Here is a 22,501-nt window from a genome sequence, read left to right as displayed (position 1 = left end):
ACGGTTTTACTGTTGACCCGTGGATAATAACCACTTTTAAGCAAAATGTAAAAATTCAACAAAAAATTCAAAACCAGCACTCATTCTTATTTCTCACAGACATTCACACTCACTCTCTATCTCTCTCCTTGACACACACACCCACAACACTCACACTCACATCAAACATATATAATTTGTAATATATATAAATTTTATTTTGTAAAATTCAGACCAATATTAAATATATATAATAATAATTGATAATAGCAAATAATAATCAACTATATAAAATGATTATTTTTTTACTTTAATTCTTAAAATGTAATTTTTTTATTTAGGTAAATTACACTAACACCCCATGAGGTTTATGTTTATGACAGTTATTCCCCCACCTTTGAAAAAAAAAATTCATTGAAAAAAAAATTAAATTAATTGGAAAAATAAATTATTCCAAAAGAAAAATTAAATTAAAAAAAATTTATTTGTTCTGAATTTTATAAAATAAAATTTATATATATTAAAAATTATATGTTTGATGTGAGTGTGTGTTGTGGGTGTGTCTGTCAGAGAGAGACAGAGAGAGAGTGAGTATGTGTGTGTGTGACATAGAAAGGTTAATGCTGCTTTTGATTTTTTGTTCAAAATGTGTTTTGAAAACACGTTTGTATATATTTTACTTACAAGCGTGGTCACGAATATGCATAAATCAAATTTCTTTATGTATAAATCAAGTTTACCAACATTTCATAATTTATATAAAGTCACAACCTACACTCATAATTTATGTAATGATTTGAAATTTAGGTAAATTAGAAATTTTGTTACTTTGATGTAGGTTGTTACTTTGATGTAAAGTTAGGTTTACCTACACTCATAAGTTTACCTACCTCATAAGATTGTTAGATTTTCCTACACTCATAAGTTTACCTACACTCAAAGTAACAAGATTAACAACTTACACTCATAAGTTTATGTAAATTACTTGGATTTATAATTTATCAATTACCTAAATCAACTTACATCAATTACATTTATTTAATGATTACAAATGTTGTTACTTTATAATTTATAATCATTTTTATATAATTTATACAAAATTAATCCAAAATTAATAAAAGATTTTCAGACCTAAAACTTAGCTGAATTACATTTAATGTGCACAAGAGCATGATCTTAATCCTAATAAATAATGTAAAAAGCATAACACAAGAGCATGATGTTAATTTTGTATGTGTTGTAAGATTTGTTTCTTAAAAAGCTAAAAAATCTAAAGCATTATCATTATTTTAACTCATATTTTAATTAAAAAATCAATAATGATTGTTGGATTACAATTGCTGATTACTTAAATAAAGTTTTTGCGTCACAAGTAATTGTAATTGAATGAGTTAAAATTCATATAATTCTTTTACAAGTACAAGCAGATATAAGTATGTTGTTGCTATTTTAATGTTTTTTGTCTTAATTGAAGCAAGTATATGGAGACTGTTCCAATTATTTTCTACTAGGGGGAAGCATAATTCGGGATCCCGATGAAGGCGTCTCATATGATGCTGAACAGAAAGGGATATATGCGGTGCAAATTGGCACCACGCTTAGCAATTTGGAAGAGATGTTTATGTCAAAGGTGGCAAGTTACGGGGAAAGTGTCTGATTGACCTTCAAATGTAGATATCCTTATCGCCAGTGGCAAGCACACAGCAAATACAAGATATTACCGATCAATGATGATGAGGCGTTGAACACTGTATTAAGTATTGGTGCAAGTTTTCAGGCACCAAATTGTTTGGAAGTCTACATTGATAAAGAAGTTGTACACAATATCTCGAACATGACACAGATGGATTCTTGTCCGTTCACTACATTGCTGATGCATGGGATTAACACAACAGCGTTTCAGTCTCCTATGTATGAATCAGATCAATGTTATCCATTGGGCTACACACAACAGTCATTTGAGGGCCATGATGTAGAATCAAGTTCACGTGGTGGATATGATTATGAATTTGACAATAACACACAAGATGTGCCCACATAGAGCCATCATACCACTCCGGTTAAAGTTGCTGGTAATATTGCAGAAACAGTGAACAATGTGCAATTTGCTGACAGTGACATGTACGGTCCTGATGTCGCCCTAAACGATGATGACAATGAAATGTGTAATGAAGAAAATTTATTAGGCGGATCAGATGATAATGATGATGAAGAAGATGACGTCGAGGCTCCCGTTGACCCTGAAAATGCCCCCATTCCACCTAGAGTTGAAATCCCTTTCTATGACAATATTCACATGGGTGGTGATTTTGACATTAGTACCCATGATGTCGTTCCCCGTAACCGGATCTGGAGCGCTGAAAATCCAGACTTGGACAAAGGAATGGTTTTTGTTGATAAGAAACAACTTGTACATTCTGTGAAACTGTACCATGTAACAAATAATCGAGAGTATAAGGTTGTAACCTCCAAGCGAGACGTTTGGACGTCTGCTTGCAAGCACGATTGCAGTTGGTGGTTGCATGCATCTCTTAGTAGGAAACATGGTTTTTGAAATAAAGCAGTACAGTGGTCCTCACCATTGTTTATACCCACGAATGAACAGGGACCACACTAATATTAGCTCCAGTTACATTGCTTCTCATATTTTGGGACAAGTTGCGGTTAGTATAATAAATAAATATTTACATATATATACATATTTGTTTGTTTATAGTGTTCACACCCAGATAATCCAACTCATATTTGATTGTCGTATGCAGAATGAACCTGATATGCCAATTAAGAATGTCATCGAAGATATCAAAAAGACCATGAACCATAGTATATCATACAAGAAGGCGTGGCATGCAAGGGCAAAGGCAATTAAAATGGTATTCGGTGATTGAGAGGAATCATATAGGCAGTTGCCTAAATTCATGCATGTATTACAGACATCTAATCCTGGCACCATCGTCAAATGGAAGCATAGATATACCGGGCATACAACCATTATGCCCGTCTTCCACTTTGTTTTTTGGTCTTTCAAACCCGTCATCGATGTCTTTAGATATTGTAGGCCTGCTATAATTATAGATGGTACATTCTTATACGGTAAATACACTGGTGTGTTACTTGTAGCAACGATTGTCACTGCCAATGGCAAAATATTACCGCTTGCATTCGCTGTTGTCGACAGGGAGAGTTTGGAGTCTTAGTCGTTCTTCGTTCAAAATATCAAGGAACATATTGTCCTGAACCGACAGTGAGTGACTTTGATATCTGATCGAGCTGAGAGTATTTTAGCTGTTGTGAGGCGGCATTGACTAAATCCCTTGCTCCAATGTGTTGGATATCATCGGCACTGCCTTCGACATGTTTGCAGTAACTTTAACACAAAGTTCAAAAATAAGGAGCTCAAGTAATTTCTATGGAAAGCAGGGAGTGCTGATCAATGATGAAAGTGTAATGGTTACTTAGAACAGATACAGGCTATTAACCAAGAAGCCATCAATTGGGTCCACAAGATGAATCCTGAGGACTGGGCCCTTGCATATGACGGTGGATATCACTGGGGGGTATTGACCAGTAATGATGCAGAGTGCTTCAACAGCGTCTTGAAAGGTGCAAGGAACTTACCTATCTCAGCTATGGTTGAATTTACATTTCGACGGGTCGTCAAATATTTTGACGAGATGGGAGCCCAAGCTGAAACAGATGTACAGAATGAGTTACAATACCCTAGAGAGATGCAAAAAACTATCGAGGAGGGTATCGCAAGGGGAATACTTTCCAGTTGATATCATATGACAGGTTAGTTTGTAATGTGAAAAAATTGTTATTATTATGTTGTTAAGTTAATTACACCTAAAAATATGAACTTGATTAGTTTGTATCAATATTGTCTTATAGGCCCCGTCACGTATTTGAGGTGCAAACATCTTTTCGCCGTGGACGAGGTCGCAATAGACAGATTGTGCGGATGAATCAACCCAGGTGCAGTTGTGGGAAATATGAGATAAGACACTATCCATGTTCCCATATGTTCGCTGTAATGTCTGAATGCGGTGACAATCCATTCGAGTACATTGATCCAGTATATAGGCTTCCTGTATACATGAGGGTTTGGGAAACTAAATTCAATCCAATACCGCATCAAGATTATTGGGATGATCCGCAATGGACCTTAATGCCTAATGTACTTCGTCTGCGAGAAGTAAAACGGGGTTGTACATCTATGGCTCGTATTCCGAATGAGATGGATATATCAGACAGGCGTTTCATAGTTCGTTGCAGTCAGTGCCAGCAGACAAGTCATGACAGGTGAACATGTCCGGCGCGACTTGGTCAATGAAGACTATGTAATACTTACATATTGTAATATATCATTTTGAAATTCTTTATTTGTAATAGATCATTTAATTATGTATTTTTAAATTTTTTATTTGTAAACGAGGTCGTACATTTAAAATGTGTATTACAAAATATGTACTTGATTCAAAATGTGTAATACAAAATTGAAAATGTGTATAATTTATTCAAACTTGTATAATTTGTAGAAAATGTGTACTAGTTTTTCACTGTGTACTTGATTCAAAATGTGTATTACAAGATTCTATACTTAATCACGTAGTTCTTCTACCATTTCAAAATTTCATATTTTTGAATAAATTTAATATCGAATGCTGCAATCATTGTTCACATTTTATAATTTAAAAAATTTACAAATTTTAAAAAAATTAACCTATTATAAATTAAAATTTTAAAAATTGGAATGCTGCAGTCATTGTTCACAATTACAAATTTTATATGTAATTTACAAAATTTATAATTTATTCAAACTTTTAGCATTACAAAATCAATATTTAAGTTTTGCCAAATATGCCATAAATGTAATAATTAATTTCGAATTGCTTCCATGTAAGTGGCACATAAATTTGTCTTTTCTCGAACCCATAAGATTTACTTCATTGTATTTTAAATCGTTAAGTACAAAATCAATAATTACAGTTTTCCTGTTATTATGTTATGATTAAATGAGATTTGTATATGGATGATCTAATATTTCAGTTGTACAGGCTTCATGGCACATGTACCTGAGGAGGTTCCACTGTTCAGACAGGCACATTGGGCTGAAAGTATATGGGAGTGTCCGGTATGTAATAACGTTTGTTGGACTTTACGCTTACAATTAAAATACATTGCATTTTGTTGTATATTTCGTGATAATGCTATTATTTAAACTGGTCATTCTGTTGTGCAGGATGAGGCACGCATCGTGTTGACATGCCGTCGGGCAGATTCTGGATTGTAGGAGCATCTGTTGGACCATAGAGCCTTACAGTATGTATTACGCGCGGGATTCTATGGTGTGTATCGTATCGGGCACATTCGACTGGACCACGCACTCATCACTGCTCTCGTCGAAAGGTGGCGCACAAAGACTCATACATTCCATTTCCCGATCGGGGAGGCCACCGTCACATTGCAGGACATATCCGTCATATATGGTCTTCGGATTGATGGTCGAGCAGTTACTGGAGTTGACCCATCTTTCGCGACAGAGCAGTGGATAGCCCTATGTGCTGAGCTATTGGGAGTAGCACCTACACCAGCAGATTTACAAGCAGGTAGACTGAGGATCAGGTGGCTGGCCGAGCAGTTTGCTCATCTTTCAGATCATGCTCCAGATGAGTTGGTACAATAGCATACCCGAGCATATATTCTGTGGCTTATTAGGAGGGTACTTCTCCCTAATAAGTCACAGAACCTGCTCAAGCTGATGTACTTGCCACTGCTGAGAGACATTGACGAGATTGGGCAGTACAGCTGGGGTAGCGCGGCTCTGGCATGCTTGTATAGGATGCTATGTCGAGCAGCTCAGGTGGGTACGAGGGAGATTGGAGGGCCACTTGTGTTGCTACAGGTTAGTAAGAATTTTATTACATGTCAATTCATATTGTATGCCATATATCAGTATTGTAATTGTGTTCAAACTATTGCAGATTTGGGCATAGAAGAGACTGATTCAAATTGCCCCGTCTAGGCGGCAACTGGTTGGTCCTGGTGAGCTTCCTATGGATGAGGGGGACATGCAGTTGCCCCCCGAACCACGAGGTAACCGGTGGAGGGTTGACATGGGCCACGAGGTTGTCTCGACCCACGTAGTGGTAGTTTATAGAGACCAGCTGGACCAGATGATCGAGGGCGAGGCATGAAATTTTTTGATTGCATTTTAGTTGTCTTCTTCATTGTATATGTTTTGAGTTCACGAGCAAAATTTAATTTATTTGTCGTCATTGTAGTTTATCTGGCAGCCTTACCCTGGGGTCCTCGGTACGCTCCCCGACTACTGCCGACTGGGTCAGAAGATATGGATGGCGAGAGTGCCACTTATTTGTTTTGACGTGGTTGAGTGGCATCTCCCCCATCGTGTCCTCCGACAGTTTGGTCAGGTCCAGTCCGTGCTGGATCGGTTCGGCTCTGAGTGGTAGTTGCACGTCACTGATAGGCGTGGCCGAGCTGGCACTAACTGGCATCTGTTTTATATGCCATATATACAGTTGTGGGATGCCCGTCGGGATAATCTTGTACAGGCTGACTACAGCGATGAGGTGATCCCCTCTTCCGACCTTTATATGTTGTGGTATCGGCGACATACACACCTACTAGTAGGGAATCCGAGCCACGTGTCTGAGTCTGGATATCAGGGATTTAGGTCTTATCTTGAGGCATTGGTGAGTATCATATTATGTGTCAGATAATTATCAAAATCATACTTGATTTACTTTCAGTCAACTGTAGCCTAATAATACGTCTGAATGTTTGTTCAGGTGGCTGGAGCTGGGAGGTCGTATCACTTGGCTGAGGACACCCATTTCAGACGTGATGGACAGCATGCCTTGCAGGCCGTTGCAGAGATCCGAGAGTTATTGTACCAGGCATTCTAGGTTGCCCATCGGGGAGATCGTCTACATTACGGCCACTACGGTGTACACAGTTCAGCAGTTGCTCCAGACACATCAGCGCCGTCCACTTTAGCGCCTTTCACTTCAGCGCCTGCCACATTAGCTCCTTCGACATCAATCACCCCACCACATACTACCCCATACATATCTGGCATACCTTATGTGCCTGATCCTGATTGGACACCACCCCGATACATGCATGACGTTGTTACCCCACCCACCCAGTTACCACCACCAGACAGTTCGACCGCGACCATGAGTACACATGATGCAGTTCTCACTGACATCTCCCACGTTGATGATGAGGCCCATATTGAGCCCCCCCCCCAGAGCGCGCGGGAGAGGCCGAGGTTTTGGTCGTGGCGGACGTCGCGTCCGAGGTCGGGGTGCGGGCAGAGGCAGAGGTCAAGGTCCAGCTGCAGATCGTGATACAGTTGCACCAGATGATGGAGTTTCACAGCTCACAGCAGTATCCGATCTTCGGCTACAGACAGGATCAGGGGCAGCACATGCAGTAGAGGGGGGGTCACACTCACAGGCTCTACAGGATACGCATTTACGATTGGGGGAGCTAGATATTCAGAGAGTCTACCGCAGAAGACCGAGAAGGGAGGTCCACGGTCGGGGTTGTGGGACTGAGGGCAAGTTAGGGCATTAGCGGGTGTGATATGGAGTGTATAGTTTATTTTATTTATAGTTTTTGTTATAGTTTTTGTAAATGAAACTTGTACAGATGATGTAAAAGTGTCAAACTCATTTATTCCAAAAATATAATTTTACAATTTTTTATTCTTACTTGTTTTGATGATTTCCATAAAAATGAAAAGGAAAACAAAAAAAAAGATAAGAATTGATAGGATTTTATTAACAAGGGAGATTGGAGGACCACTTGTGTTGCTACAGGTTAGTAAAAATTTTATACAAAAAAAATCTGAGAAAAAAATGTAAACATTGCATAATAAATAGTTGTGGGGAGAAATATGAATAAAAAGGAAACAAAATAAATATCTAAACAAACATATAATTTTGTTTTCCCTTTTCTTTCACTTTTCTGAATGATTGCATTCACTGTCTTTTTTTCATGTACAAACCAATGATAACCAAACAAAATGTAGAAATATATATTTCTTGTTCATTTAGCTTAAACGTGTATTTCAAATATTTGTTATATGAACCTGTAGTTCATTAAGTATCATTATTATATTCCACATCAATAATGTATGAAATCATGAAAGTCTAGTTCAAATAGCGTTCTTCAAAATAACAATGACGGACAGAAAGTAAAGGTAGAATTACAAGAACTATTCGAAAACAATTGAAATATCTCCCTTCATTGATAAGTCATAGATAAGCATTACAAATTGCATGCATTACGGAAATGGTTTGGTCGTTCATCCAAACAATTTCATTCATTATCATTATCATCTGACATCTCAATATCAGATTCATACATAACATCTATGCTCTAGGCGAACTACTGGTGTGCATCATCCATTAACCCATCTTCGGCACGCTCATTTGCGGTCATCATTAGTCCGGACCTTTGCAAACTTTGGGTCATGCGATTAACCTCGTTACGGATACGATGCAATGCCCTTTGCAACAACTGTGGAGTGTCAGTTGGCATACGCATGGCTAACCGGCGAGAAAATTTAAGATTAACTTCACGACATAGCTCAACGAGAACATTTTCTCGAGTTTTGCGTAATTCCCACTCAGTTCTCATGGTATTGACGGTGGCACGTGAGTAATGCAAATTTGGATTTAATGGGTATTCAAATTCATCTTCATTTGCAACCCAATAGCGACCCATTGCTGAATATAAATCAACCACCGTATATCTCATGATGATATCGCTCGAAATAGCTGTAAAACTTTTGTTGTGGTATGATGCGATATTTATACCATATATACACATGGTAGCTGTATGTATGAAATTATTGTAAATAACTATGCATCAGAGTTGTCACGTTAACTTTTATGACCTGAGCAACTATGCATCACAACTTGATAAGAGTTGTCACTTCGACTTTTATGAACTGCATAATTTATTGTTATTTCAAAACAAAAAGTAAAAACATAAAAAAAAAAAAAAAAGAAAGTTAAAACGTCTGAATTAGTCAAATTGCTTAAAATATTTTAAAAAATCAGTAAAAACTTTGGAAAAAAAAAACATGAAAATTAAGAAAGTAGAATTTTCTAAAAAATATTTTATGAAAAATGAAAAGAACCAAGCTGATCAACCGACTAAACGTCTGAATTAGTCAAATTTCTCTGCCTGAATTTTTTTTAAAAAAATAAATGTGAAATTACAATTTAAAAATCTTTAAAATATTTTTAAATTTTTTGAAATATTTTTTCACAAATTTGTTTTACTTTTTAGGTGTATTGACATATTTATTAATTTATTGTTATTTTGTTATGACACCCCTTCAAAATTTTAATGAATTGCATAATTCACAAGGGCACAGTAGGTATGGTACGACAATAAATTATAGCTCGGTGCAGTGATGCGTCTAACATTTCTCAGTGATGCTCGCCAATGACTTGAACAAACGTAATAATTTGGATGCTTTGTTTTTTCCTCAGATGCTATGTGACTTTGTGCAGCGATGCAGTGATGCATCTGACTTTGTGCAGCGATACAGTGATGCATGTGACTTTGTGCAGTGATGCATGTCACTTTATGCAGTGATGCAGTAATGCATGTGACTTTCTGACTTTGCCATGCTTATATAGTTTGTGACTTTTTTTCTCACATTACGTGATGCATGTGACTTTCTGCAGCGCAAATAAACGCTTTCTTTTTTCTCACATTTCAGAATTCATCTAAGTCACATCAATACGACCACATGGCAATAGTGTTGATAAACAATTATGTGATGGACTGAAGGAGTAAAGTGTAATTTACCGAATATAAAAAGAAGCAGAAAATGCAAAGAGGAGAAAATAGGATGACTGTGAAGTTCATTAAGTGAAAATAAAATAAAATATAGGCTGCAAAGTTCCAATCGTGTTTACATATCAGGTGACCATTTTATTATTTCGGTGAAAAAAACAACGATAGTTTTGCAAGTCGAAGTGAGTTAGACGGTTGTGTATTTACTTGCACTCTGCTTCATAGTTGTTTATGAAAAATATTACTTTAAAACAAAGAAAATTTAAGCATTTAATTTCATTTATAATTTTTTGAAGACACCAATTTGTAGTGAAATCGTCAATTCCAAGTGACTACTTACTATATTAAAAAAGTAAGCATGAAAAAATAGTTTCATGTGGCGATGTGACAACTCACTGCATGTTGTTTTATTTGACAACTCACTGCTCCAATATGAAGGGATTGCATTGTCAGCCTCTGGCCTACAATTATGATTTTATCTGACAACCACGTCCGTGACTTCATCATAGGTACACAAAGTCACGGGTACTCAGGATTGCATGAAATGAATAACATAAAATAATATCACAGGTATCACTTCTTCCATAGTGCCCCAGCATGCATTATCGTCACTAGATCATCTCTAGTTAACCCTCAGTATGATGTCTATAAATAGCGACACCCCCAGTATGATGTTTGTTCAAGTCATAACAATAGTAATATATCTACAATTACTATTATTTTTTGTTTGTTTCTTTTATGAACAATGTCTTCAAGAGGTGCAAGAAGTTCACACCGGCAAAGAAATCCGAAAGTGTGGCTGCTACCTCCATTTACTTATGACTACAAGAGCGAAAAGTACTCGAGTCCGAAGGATTATTATGCTGCTATCCGAGTAGAATGGGCGTTCAAGGTAACGAAGCAAGAAAGATTGTTTAATGATCTACGTAACTTTGGGACACCGGCACCTTATCGTCATTCATTGACCATGGCTAGACGAAATGTGAGTTACTATGAAAAAATAGTTAGCAGAATGAAGAAGGAGAACAACATAATGTTGATGCGGAGATGTCGACATTTCATGCTTTAGCTAGCCACCGAAATGGCAGAAGCAAGCAACAGAGATTTGACAGTGATTGAGCGAAATAATGTCTTAAACAATGAAAAATATCTCTCTGACTACTACATGTCAGATGAGGAATGAGAAATCAAACACCTTTATCTTTCATAGATGTTTGTATGTTGTCTCATATCTTCGTTACTGGAGTGTAAGACAATGTTATTGTTCATCTAACGTACGGATGTATTTCAAGTATTTGTTTTATGAACCTAAAAAAGTTTATGAAATAACTACATTTATAACTGCACATTTATTAGTTCATGACTTTCTTTATTAAATTGCAATGAGTTAATGAATGTTCTGGATTAATGAATGAGTTAATGTATGTTGAATTATGTGAATACTTAAAACACATAAAACAGAACAGGTAGCTTGGTGAAGACCTTCCCTTAACTAGGGCTCGTGAAATAGGGATCCTGTACGTAAAAAATTTCAATCTCCATCAGAAAAGAAGAAAGTCAAAATGATGACTCTGGTAAGGAATGAGGGGTTAACAGATAACTAAACTTGGGGGCTGGACAAACAAGCTCAAATCCAAGTGGTTGATCCAGTTGGGAGACTAATAAAGTTCATACAAATGAACTACCACCTTCAACAACACATAAACAAAACAGGTAGCTCGGTGAAAAGCTTCCCTTAACTGGGGCTCGTGAAATAGGGATCCTGTACGTAAAGAATTTCAATCTCCATCGGGAAAGAAGAAAGAGTCGCCTTCCAATTCCTAGAAGTTCAGTCAAAATGATGACTCTGGCAAGGAATGGGGGGTTGACAGACAACTAAACTTGGGGGGCTGGACAAACAAGCTCAAAGCCAAGTGATTGGTCCAGTTGAGGGACTAATAAAGTTCTTACAAACGAACTACCGCCTTCAACAACACATAAAACAGAACAGGTAACTCGGTGAAGACCTTCCCTTAACTGGGGCTCGTGAAATAGGGATCCTGTACCTAATGAATTTCAATCTCCATCAGAAAAGAAGAAAGAGTCGCCTTCCAATTCCTGGAAGTCCAGTCAAAATGATGACTCTGGTAAGGAATGGGGGGGTTGACAGATAACTAAACTTGGGGGGCTGGACAAACAAGCTCAAAGCCAAGTGGTTGGTCCAGTTGGGGAACTAAATTTAAAACCCAATTGGTTTTACTTGATTTGCTTGTCGAAATCACTATTTACAATTAATTATACACAAACAGATTGTTCTCTGCGCCTTTTTCAAGAAATTGACGATTCTCTTAGTATAGAATAACAATCAACGCAAAGCCAAAAATGTAAGAAACTGGACTTGTACCCAAATGACAACAAATAATTCAAATAGTCATACTTTTCAATGAAATACATGAACGTTTGGTCGTAACAACGAATGATGCATAACTAAGTGAAACACAACATTGCCTACATAAACTTCATTTTTTATTACAGTCTCAATTCAGAAAGTCACATGGCAACAGTGAATTCACTGATTTACCTTACAGTGAGCATGCCATTATTTTGTCCGTATATGCAGATGGATTGTCAAGTCATGTGACTTGGTGCACATGCTTTGGTTTTCTCGATTTTTTGCTCGATTTTTTTATTACAGTGACAACTCATTTCTTATTAATATATGTGGGATTCTCAATTCAGAAAGTCACATGACAACAGTGAATTCACTGATTTACCTTACAGTGAGCATGCCCTTATTTTCTCGGTATATGCAGATGGATTGTCAAGTCATCTGACTTGGTGCACAGGCTTTGGTTTTCTCGATTTTTTGTTCGATTTTTTTTATTACAGTGACAACTCATCTCTTATTGATATATGTGAGATTCTCAATTCATAAAGTCACATCGCAACAGTGAATTCACTGATTTACCTTACAGTGAGCATGCCCTTATTTTCTCGGTATATGCAGATGGATTGTCAAGTCATGTGACTTGGTGCACAGGCTTTGGTTTTATCGATTTTTTGCTCGATTTTTTTGTTACAGTGATTCTCAATTCAGAAAGTCATATGCCAACAGTGAATTAACTTATTTACCTTACAGTGAGCATGCTCTTACTTTGTCGGTATATGCAGATGGATTGTCAAGTCACGTGACTTGGTACACAGTATTTGCTTTTCTCTGTTTTTTCATTCTAGTGGCAATTCATACCTTGTTCGTATATGTGGGATTGTCATGCAGGGGCATCTTTCTAAAGCTATTCATAACCAATTATATAAACGACTAAAGGTGAAGACACAACCTTACAACTCATTTCGCCCTACGAAATTATCATTCATTTGTTTTAAAAAATTAGCATGGCTACATGGTTCATGGGAGGGAGTGGGAATCACAGAGGTGGTAGGAACTTGCAAAGGGGTGACAGTTCACGACGAGAAGGGGGAAGGGGACGTGGTGATCTTGAAGACGATTCATGGGAGGGAGTGGAAATACCTATTTTAGATTATGCTTGTGGTTATCCTGATAGGTTTGGGAAGCGACATTTTTTGATGCCCAAGTATTATCCAGTTCAAGGAGGTTCATGTATGGATCCATCAGATAATCAAACAGGATATGATTTAGCAGACGCTAGACTTCTGAAGTGGCCCGCACTATTTATAGAGCGAGTGCAAATGGAAAGATTATGTCGGGAAAATCGACTGAAGATGCCAAAAGCACGTTCTGTTGAGATCCAAAAGGAAGATCCTGATAATGTCGATCGACTATGTGAAAGACTACGTGAGATTTCTCAAATGCCCCGTAGGTTAGCCCGCGACATGCAGCTATACATAGTTAAGAATGATGCCCAGAAGAACAGAACAGAACCAAATGTTGCGGCCATCAAGGGTATCATGGAGGATCCTGAGCTTGTCTCTGACGCTGAGCTTTCGGATTATTCAGACTCTGAGCCACCTACTGATTTAAGCGCGAATTAGGTGTTAATGTCTACACTTCGGCAATATTAGGTCATGCACTAATATGTAATGTTTGTGTTAGACTAAGTGTTTCCGTAATGAGTTTGTCAGATTGTCTGGCTAATATTTGTCTGGTTAACTGCTATGTTTATGTATGTATTGTGTGTTCAGTTCATGGTGTCCAGAATGTATTGTTGTCGGAGACTTATGTCTGTATTACCTATGTATTTTTGTGGGAGACTTATGTGTTTTTTCCTCAAGATTTTCTGAATTGCATTATCACCTTCTAACCCAAAACAAAGACAACGGAAAAAAAAATTATTTAAATGAAAATGGCTTTAGTAAAGCCAAAACAAATTTCTGAATAACGCATTCTAATCCAAAATAAAGACAAGAGAAAAAAATAAAAAATAAAAAACTTTACATGAAAACGGTTTTAGTAAAGCGAAAAGAAATTTCTGAATTAAATTATCACCTTCTAACCCAAAACAAAGACAAAAGAAAAAATATATATATTTAAATGAAAATGGCTTTATTAAAGCCCAAATAAATTACTGAATAACACCTTCTAACCCAAAACAAAGAGAAAATAAAATAAAATAAAAAATTTACATCAAAACGGCTTTACTAAAGCTCAAAAAATTTATGAATTACACTATCACCTTCTAACCCAAAACAAACACAAGAAAAAAAAAATAAATTTACTTTAGTAAAGCCAAAAAAAAATTCTGAATTACACTTTCTAACCCAAAATAAAGACAAAAGAAAAGAAAAAAAAAATTAACATGAGAACGGTTTTAGTAAAACAATTTTAACCCAAAATATTATTTTGAAATACATTATCACCAAAACAATGACAACAGAAACAAAAAAAAAAAATTTCTTCTTCAGAGTTCAGTTAAACTGAAACTAAATAATTTGTGTATTTATGTAAAAAGCGTTGTTTACAAACACGCTTTCACAAGAAAAAAAAAATTGCCAAAAAGTGTGGTTCATAACCACGTTTTCAGAAGAAAAAAAATTTAAGCTAAAAGTGTGGTTCATAACCACGATTTCAGAAGAAAAAAAATTTAAGTTAAAAGCGTGGTTCAAAACAGCGATTTCAGAAGAAAAAAAAAATAATTAAAAGCGCCTTTCGCAACCGCGTTTTATTAATTAAAAATGCGTTTTGTAACCACGCTTTTAAAATTTCCCAATTTTCACGCGGGACAGGCACACAGACGTTGAAAGCGTGATTGTGAACCACGTTTTAGTCAATTTTGAGAATTCTTTTAAAACTAGATTTAGTTTGGAAATTAAATTGATAATTTGACTTATTTAGGGAAATGGCCTTCTTTCCTTTACCCACTTTTTATGATTGAAAATAGACTTTAGAAGCAATTTCCACAGTTTCAAACCAATTAATGCAATCTTATATTAATAATTATTTAAATTCTAATCAACTACAATTTCATGACATTTGTTATTTCTTGATCAACAAAATGACCCTTTATTAATGTAATCAATAAGACCATCAATACAAAATACAATAAACTAGAATTTCATGATGTTATCCTACCAAAATAAAAGTATGGTCGGTACGCAACACTGCCTTTTTTTTTTCTTTTTCTTTTTTGTGTCTATCTAAAAAAAACACTGCCTTTTTTTTTTCTTCTTCTCATTATATATATCATTTTTAGCATAGTATGTTTAAAAGTAAATTTATTTATTTATTGGATAAGATTTTGTTTGTTTGATCAAAGAATTGTAAAGTAGAAACAATGACACATTTATTGATATACATCATATCATACACATATTATAAAGAAAGCGATTTGCTGTAATTAATTAATTAAATTAGAGGACTGAAAGGTGATGATCGAACCAACCAGTACCGTTGAGCTCCTCTCATGGTTGTAGCAGCCTCTACGTCATATTGTAACCACTAGGTTGCTAGAAAAGAGCGCGAGGCATGACCCCATGACCTTCTCAATTGTCTCAATATAGCTTTGTCCACATTTTAGAATCCAAAATAATAATAAATACTATAAATTGTGCTATTCATCATATATATCTATGTAATGCAATTACTTTCTCTCTCCAATATTTCTTTATCATGAGATGGGGACCAGCTAGCTATAGAGCTATATATATGCAAGGGGGATTGGATTGATAAAGAGGGGAGAAGAGGAGAATAAAGCCCATGGGTTGGGTTGGCATTTCCATGGAATGATATCAGTCTTTATATGTTGACTTGGATGCAATCAAGAGCAGCTCCTCAACCTTTTCAATAGTGCCAAGAGAATATAATAATATTTTCCATATTATTGCTTTCCTTTTAATCTCTCTCTCTCTCTATCTCTTTATTTGCTATATTCTGCATTCCATTAAGTCACCTCTTCCCTTTGAAAAAATATTGAAATATTCCATGAAGAAAGTATATTTATCTACTCTTAAAAAAATATTTCAGAAAACATATATATTCAATTGTTCAGATTTATTACATATGTAAATCTCACTATACAAATAATAGATCTCAACTACATATCATTTTTTTTAATTCAATTCCTCATTCATATTTCTGGATTCATAAAATTTCTCATTTATCTACTTCTAAATTGAGGGGGACTTTTTAGGATGTAGAAGTGTGATTTATCCTTAAAAACCAAATTACATTACTGTTTGTTACATTTTGTATAAAGCTTTAAATAGATTTTTGTTACCTAGTCAATTTCCTTGACAATGTATTTATTTTTTATAGGGAAAATTTCAAATCAATATAGAATTTGACAAATAATTAAAAAATAATGATAAATCTTATCAATATATTAATAATTAAAATTATAAATTTCTCCATATATATATAATAATTTTCACAAATTGCCACTGACAAATAATTGTATCTTTTTTATATAAAATAACGATTTGTGTAATTATCCTGAATATAATGGTACTACTACTCTATGTGGGTGTTTGGGAAATGAGTTTTTTTTATAGGTTTTTTAGTTGTAGGATATTATTTGAGAAATTTTTTTTTGTATTTGGGAAGATAATTGAGTTTTTTTGTAATTGGATGTGATATTTGTGAAAAAAAGTGAAATGATTATGGGATTTGATGTGATATTTTGTTTGGATTTATTTTTTTTATTATTATTTTGTAACAAATTTGTCTTTTACTAAAAAAAATATAAAAAACTTAAAAAATTTGTTCCCAAACAGTGCCTATTTACATCTATTATATTATATAAAAGGAAGGCCTGCGATGGTGTTGACACTTTTGTTTCACATATTTTGAGTTTTTCAAAATATCTCTGTAGTCGGCGTTTATGAGAAGGAAAAAAAAAAAAAAAAAAAAAAGAAAAAGAAGAAAAAGACAAGACTTAATACCAAAATCATGAGTTTGGCAAAGTAAATCCTTATTCTTATACTATTACATTTTTTAAAATTGCACATGTATTGTGTGTACAGGCCGCTAGTATATATATATATATATATCGGGAAATTTTTTTTAAGGTCCTTCGTATTAAAATTTTATAGGATAAAAGAAATATAATATTTTCATAGTGGTTAGGGTCGTTCAACATTTTTCCAGAGAAATTTCGATTTAGAGAATTTTTAATTCAAAGAAATTTCAAAACAAATTTCACTATATTTTGAAATTTTTTTCTAATTTGCTCAATTTCTATGATTTTCTTTATATTTTGAAATTTCTCTAGATTGAAATTTCTTTGTTTGCTCACAAATTTCTCTGTATTTTGACTAATTTTCTTTGATTTACTCACAATTTTCTCTAAATTTTGACAAAACCAGAGAAAATTGAACTACATCCAAATCAGCAACAATAACACCCAATTTAATAATCTAGAAGATGAATATGAATATACATACATATATATATATATATATATATACAAATCAGCAACACATAGATTATACAAATATACATATATTAAATAAAAATCAAGAAGCCAAAATGCAATGAAGGTGTTTCTCCCTCTACAATATGTCTTCGTTCTTAAATCGTAATGCTGACGAAGAACAATTCTTAAAGCCAGCTCTGTCTCACCGAAACTGAAACCGAACCTTTCACTTTACCTCATTCTCTCTCCTATTGATCTCACAATTTTCATTCTCTCGCTTACTATACATACATACATACATACATATGTGCGTGTGTATGTATTGGCGGTTTTGTATATCTGAAGTTGAAGTGTGTTATTATACTGGTTAGGTTTGCCGACTGTTGCTTGAGGTTCATTTGGTGGATCGTTTTGAGTAAGGGTGTACACAGCCCGGATTGGTTCGGTTCTGAAAAAATTTAAGAATCAAATCGATTCTAACAGCCTTATGATTTTGAAAAGTAGACCAAACCATTACACTTATAAAATCGGATCAGAACCAAACCAAAATAACGTTCCAAAAATTTCTATTTACAAGAATAAATTATTAATATTAACAAAATAATTACTCAAACTGATTACATTTAACTCATGATAAAAACTAATAATATTAAGATATTACTCAACATTACATATATCTATATCATCCTAATATCATTAAAATTACAAAAAATCAATTAATAAAAATAAAACTTGATATGATAATAACCATTACATACCATTGAAATTTGAAATCATCCAAAATTCGGTTTGGTTCGGTTCGAACCGTGGCTTTTTCATAAAGTCCATCAAACGAGCCGTTTTTACTGTTCTCAATATTTCTTGAACCGAAACCAAACCAGTTCTTAATAGAACCGAACCAAATCGTACGGTTTGGTCTGGTTCGGTTCGAATTACTAGTTTGAACGAATTTTTAAACAGCCCTAGTTTTGAGAGATATATGGGTATGGGTGAGGAATTTTGGACAATTAAAAAAAAAAATATCGTAGACTTCTCTCGTCAGTAAAAGTTTGAGAGAGATGTTAAACTGAATATCCCGTATATATCCACATATACCCAGGGTTGTTTTGATAATAGGTTAAAATAATTAAAAATTCAAAAAAATATTACAAGAAAAGTCAATTCTTCTCTACAATTATTGAGTTCTAAAGTCAGTTCTATTGAGTTGGCAATAAATCTCACTCACTATAATGTGACGTTTTAAGGTTTTTTTTCTCCTCACCAGATTATTATTTTAAGGTTTTTTTTCTCCTCACCAGATTATTAGTGTTCCATTAAAACACAAAAACTAATGTTCTAAGCATTACGGCCTAAAAAAATAGGTAGACTCCTAACATAAGGGTCAAAACTACATTGTTTCTGTTTCTAATTCATTGTTTTTTAAAATTAATTAGTTATAAAGAGCATCAATAACCGGGTAATTTTTAAATTAATTAGTTTATATCTATCTATCTATTTATTTATACTATTATAAAGTGAACATCTCTTATAGTATTTTGAAACTTTTGTTTCTTATGCTGTCATGTGTCTACTTTTTTATTTAAAATAAAAAAAAATTAGATAGATAAGAGGAGGAATTTGAACCTTAAACTTATATCAAATAAATAAAACTCTTACCACTTAACTAACACACAATATATAATAAATATTTTATTTTATTTATATTTATTTGAATTGCACACGCATCCCGCGCGTGTGGCACCGCTAGTAACTTCATAACCTGTACTGTATGCGTGTGGCACCGCTAGTAACTTCATAACCTGTACTGTATCTGTATATATGACGATGTGGGTTCTGACTACCATATATATATATATATATAGAGGACAGCAGTAGAGAGAGGGCGGGGTTCTCATATCTGCATATATCCAGAGACATCATCAGCACCATTCACAATAATTCATGTTATGATCAGAACAGACGTGTGAGTAAGACACTCTGTGAAATTATATCATATATATAATTTTAAATTTTTTTTGTTTATTTCTCTCTATAGCTCTAGGAAAACGAGACGAGACGCATTAATATCGATCACGCGTCAGATACACATGCAATATAACAATAGAAGGAACAAAGGAACAACCACCACCAACACCTCTTTCTTTCACAACTCATGATTCTCTCTCTCTCTCTCTCTCTCTCAGAGAGAGCTTTCATTGTTTCGAATCCAACAAAGCTTTGCATACAAACAACAATCACTAACAAACCCAGTTTAAAAAAAATTAAAATAAAAAAAATAAAAATCTAAAGCATCTTTTCTTATCTCTACTTTTTCTTCTATATGGGAAGAAGACGAAGGTGCATGTGAGAAAGTAGAAAAAAAGGATGTGAAAACCACTTAAGGGGAAATTACAGGTGAGAGAAAAAAAAAAATAAAAAAAATTTATGGGGCTTAAATATCACTGTTTTTCATTTGCATCCCATCATAGGCGTGCTTACGCCCCCTGTATGAATAATTTTTTTTTTTCCTTCTCCCACCTACATATAAATCCCCTAAAACTAATAGCCCCCACCTCTCTCCCTCTGTATTTATACTTTGTCTTGTTTGGAACAATGCATGAATACTTAATTTTTGAACAAATTCACCTTGTTTTAAAAATTAGGAAAATTTGGAAATCAGTGGTAACTTAAGTTAACAAAATATTTATTGTTAAGATTAGTAACGTTTACCATTATTTTAAAATTATTTTTGAAAACATTAACTCAGTTGAATTTTTTTTTTAATTTATTTCTCAAATATATCAATAATTTCTAAACATATGGCATATATTTTAAAAACACGTCATTAATTAGTGTTTTGAAAGAATTTAAGTAACACAACAAACACGACTTTTAATAAGTTCAAAATAATTTGAATTTGAGAAATTCATTTTCCTAAATAAAAAAAAAAAGAAGAAGAAGAAAAACTATGGATTTAGTAAATAACTCCACGAATAACTAAATATTTCTCATTTTTTTAATCAAGCCTCCCTCCAATTGGATAAAAATTTGATTATGTACAGTCCAAACCATAAAATTTAAGATAAATTACAAATACATCTCTTGATATTTGCTTATAATACAGATTGTTTCATGTGATTTGAAAAATTACAAATATTCTCTTATCAGAATTTTTTATTTAACAGAATTAACTAAAAATAAATAAAATTCCTAACTGCTCTCTTATACAATGATAAAATTACCAGAATTGTTAATTGAAATAAATTTATGACATTATTAAAAACTGTTAATTGATTTGATAATTTATTAATAAAATGAGTCATTTGTTATGAAATTAAAAATTCACGAAATCATTTGTTATGAAATTGAAATTAAAAATTTCATAGCTATATTTGTAATTTATCCTAAAATCTATATGATATTACTTTGATGATTTGAGTCATTTATTTTATAAATCTTCAAATATAAATTATGAAAAAATAAAATAAAATGGACAATCAAAATTTATTTATTTATATATTTAATGAACGGCTTATATAATCAAACACAAAACCTGACCTCTCTAACATGAGAGAAGCCAAGCCGGGTCCTTTATTTTTTAACTGTTGTTTGTTTTGGCTTTGCTTCTTGTTGAGGTGCTCCTTTATGGATGGGTTTGTCCTTCCTCGAGTTTTGGCTTGATTATTAGGGTTTATATTGCTGAAGTCACTTTCATGTAAGCTAAGAGTGACATGTTTGGTTCAAGTCATTTTCTAACAAAACCAAATTTGCTTTTTTTTTTCCTTTTTTTTTTTTTTTTTTTTTTTTGTGTTGGTTTCTTATATAAGTATAGATGTCATGAGATTAAAACATATCCACCCACCTTGAATACCTAAGATAAAAATAAGAAAAATTACTAAATATTTTTGAAATATTATGCGACATTATTTATATGATATTTTGACAAATCTCAACTACTTAATAAGTGTGACTCGGCATTCTCATTCATAATTTTTTTTATCACATAATTAGTTTAGAATATCACGTAAAATTATTGAATAATTACAAAAAGAGGAAGTAGGCCATGTAGATTATATTGAATACCCTAAAATTGTCTCCTGTGATTTTCCAAGTGTCATGCAAATAGGAAAATGGGATAGACCCAACTTGTGTATTGCTTTGAAAAGAGGGATCAAAAGCATTATAGTCCCCATCTACCATTTCTTTTTCAAATGGTAACCACCCAAAATTGGCTGGTCATGGGCAAACGAATAGTTCAGTCATGGGCTCAAATCATATTTTGGTTTGTAAATATCTAAGACCAATGACTAAGCGAAGGCCTAACCTCTAAATAGTTTGATAGTTAGCCAGATGCCACACAAGGCTAATTAATTTAAATTGTTGAAAATTCTTGTGGGTTATATTCATCTATGTAGATAAAAAAGGCGAGAAAAATTTATACTATTTTTTTCAGATATAAAAAAAAAATTCAGAGAAAAATTTATACTATTTTTTATACTATTATAAAAATACAGATGGAATAATGTGAATAGAACAGTCTTTCAATGCAATGTTCTATTTATTTCCGATATAACAAAAAAAAAAAAAAAAAAAAAAGAGAGAGAAAAAAGAAAGGCATGTTCTACCATTTGATGTGTATGAACATCAATGTTCTATGTAATCTATTTTATATTTCGTTTTGTGTCCACAAAATTATGAATAAGTTTAAGAACATAAAAGTCAATCTTAGAATTGGACATAAAATGCATATGAATTAATGGATAAGAAATTTTAAATTTGGATCCCACCAATAGATTTTGTAAAATCTTATCTACTTATTATATTTTATATTCAATCATGTGATTGGTTTATGTGTTTTTAGCACAATTATAAAATTATTGAAGATTATG

Source organism: Camellia sinensis, chromosome 13 (genome assembly GCF_055761805.1).
Source record: "Camellia sinensis isolate YWXY chromosome 13, ASM5576180v1, whole genome shotgun sequence".
NCBI lineage: Eukaryota > Viridiplantae > Streptophyta > Magnoliopsida > Ericales > Theaceae > Camellia > Camellia sinensis.
This window is presented reverse-complemented; position numbering follows the sequence as displayed.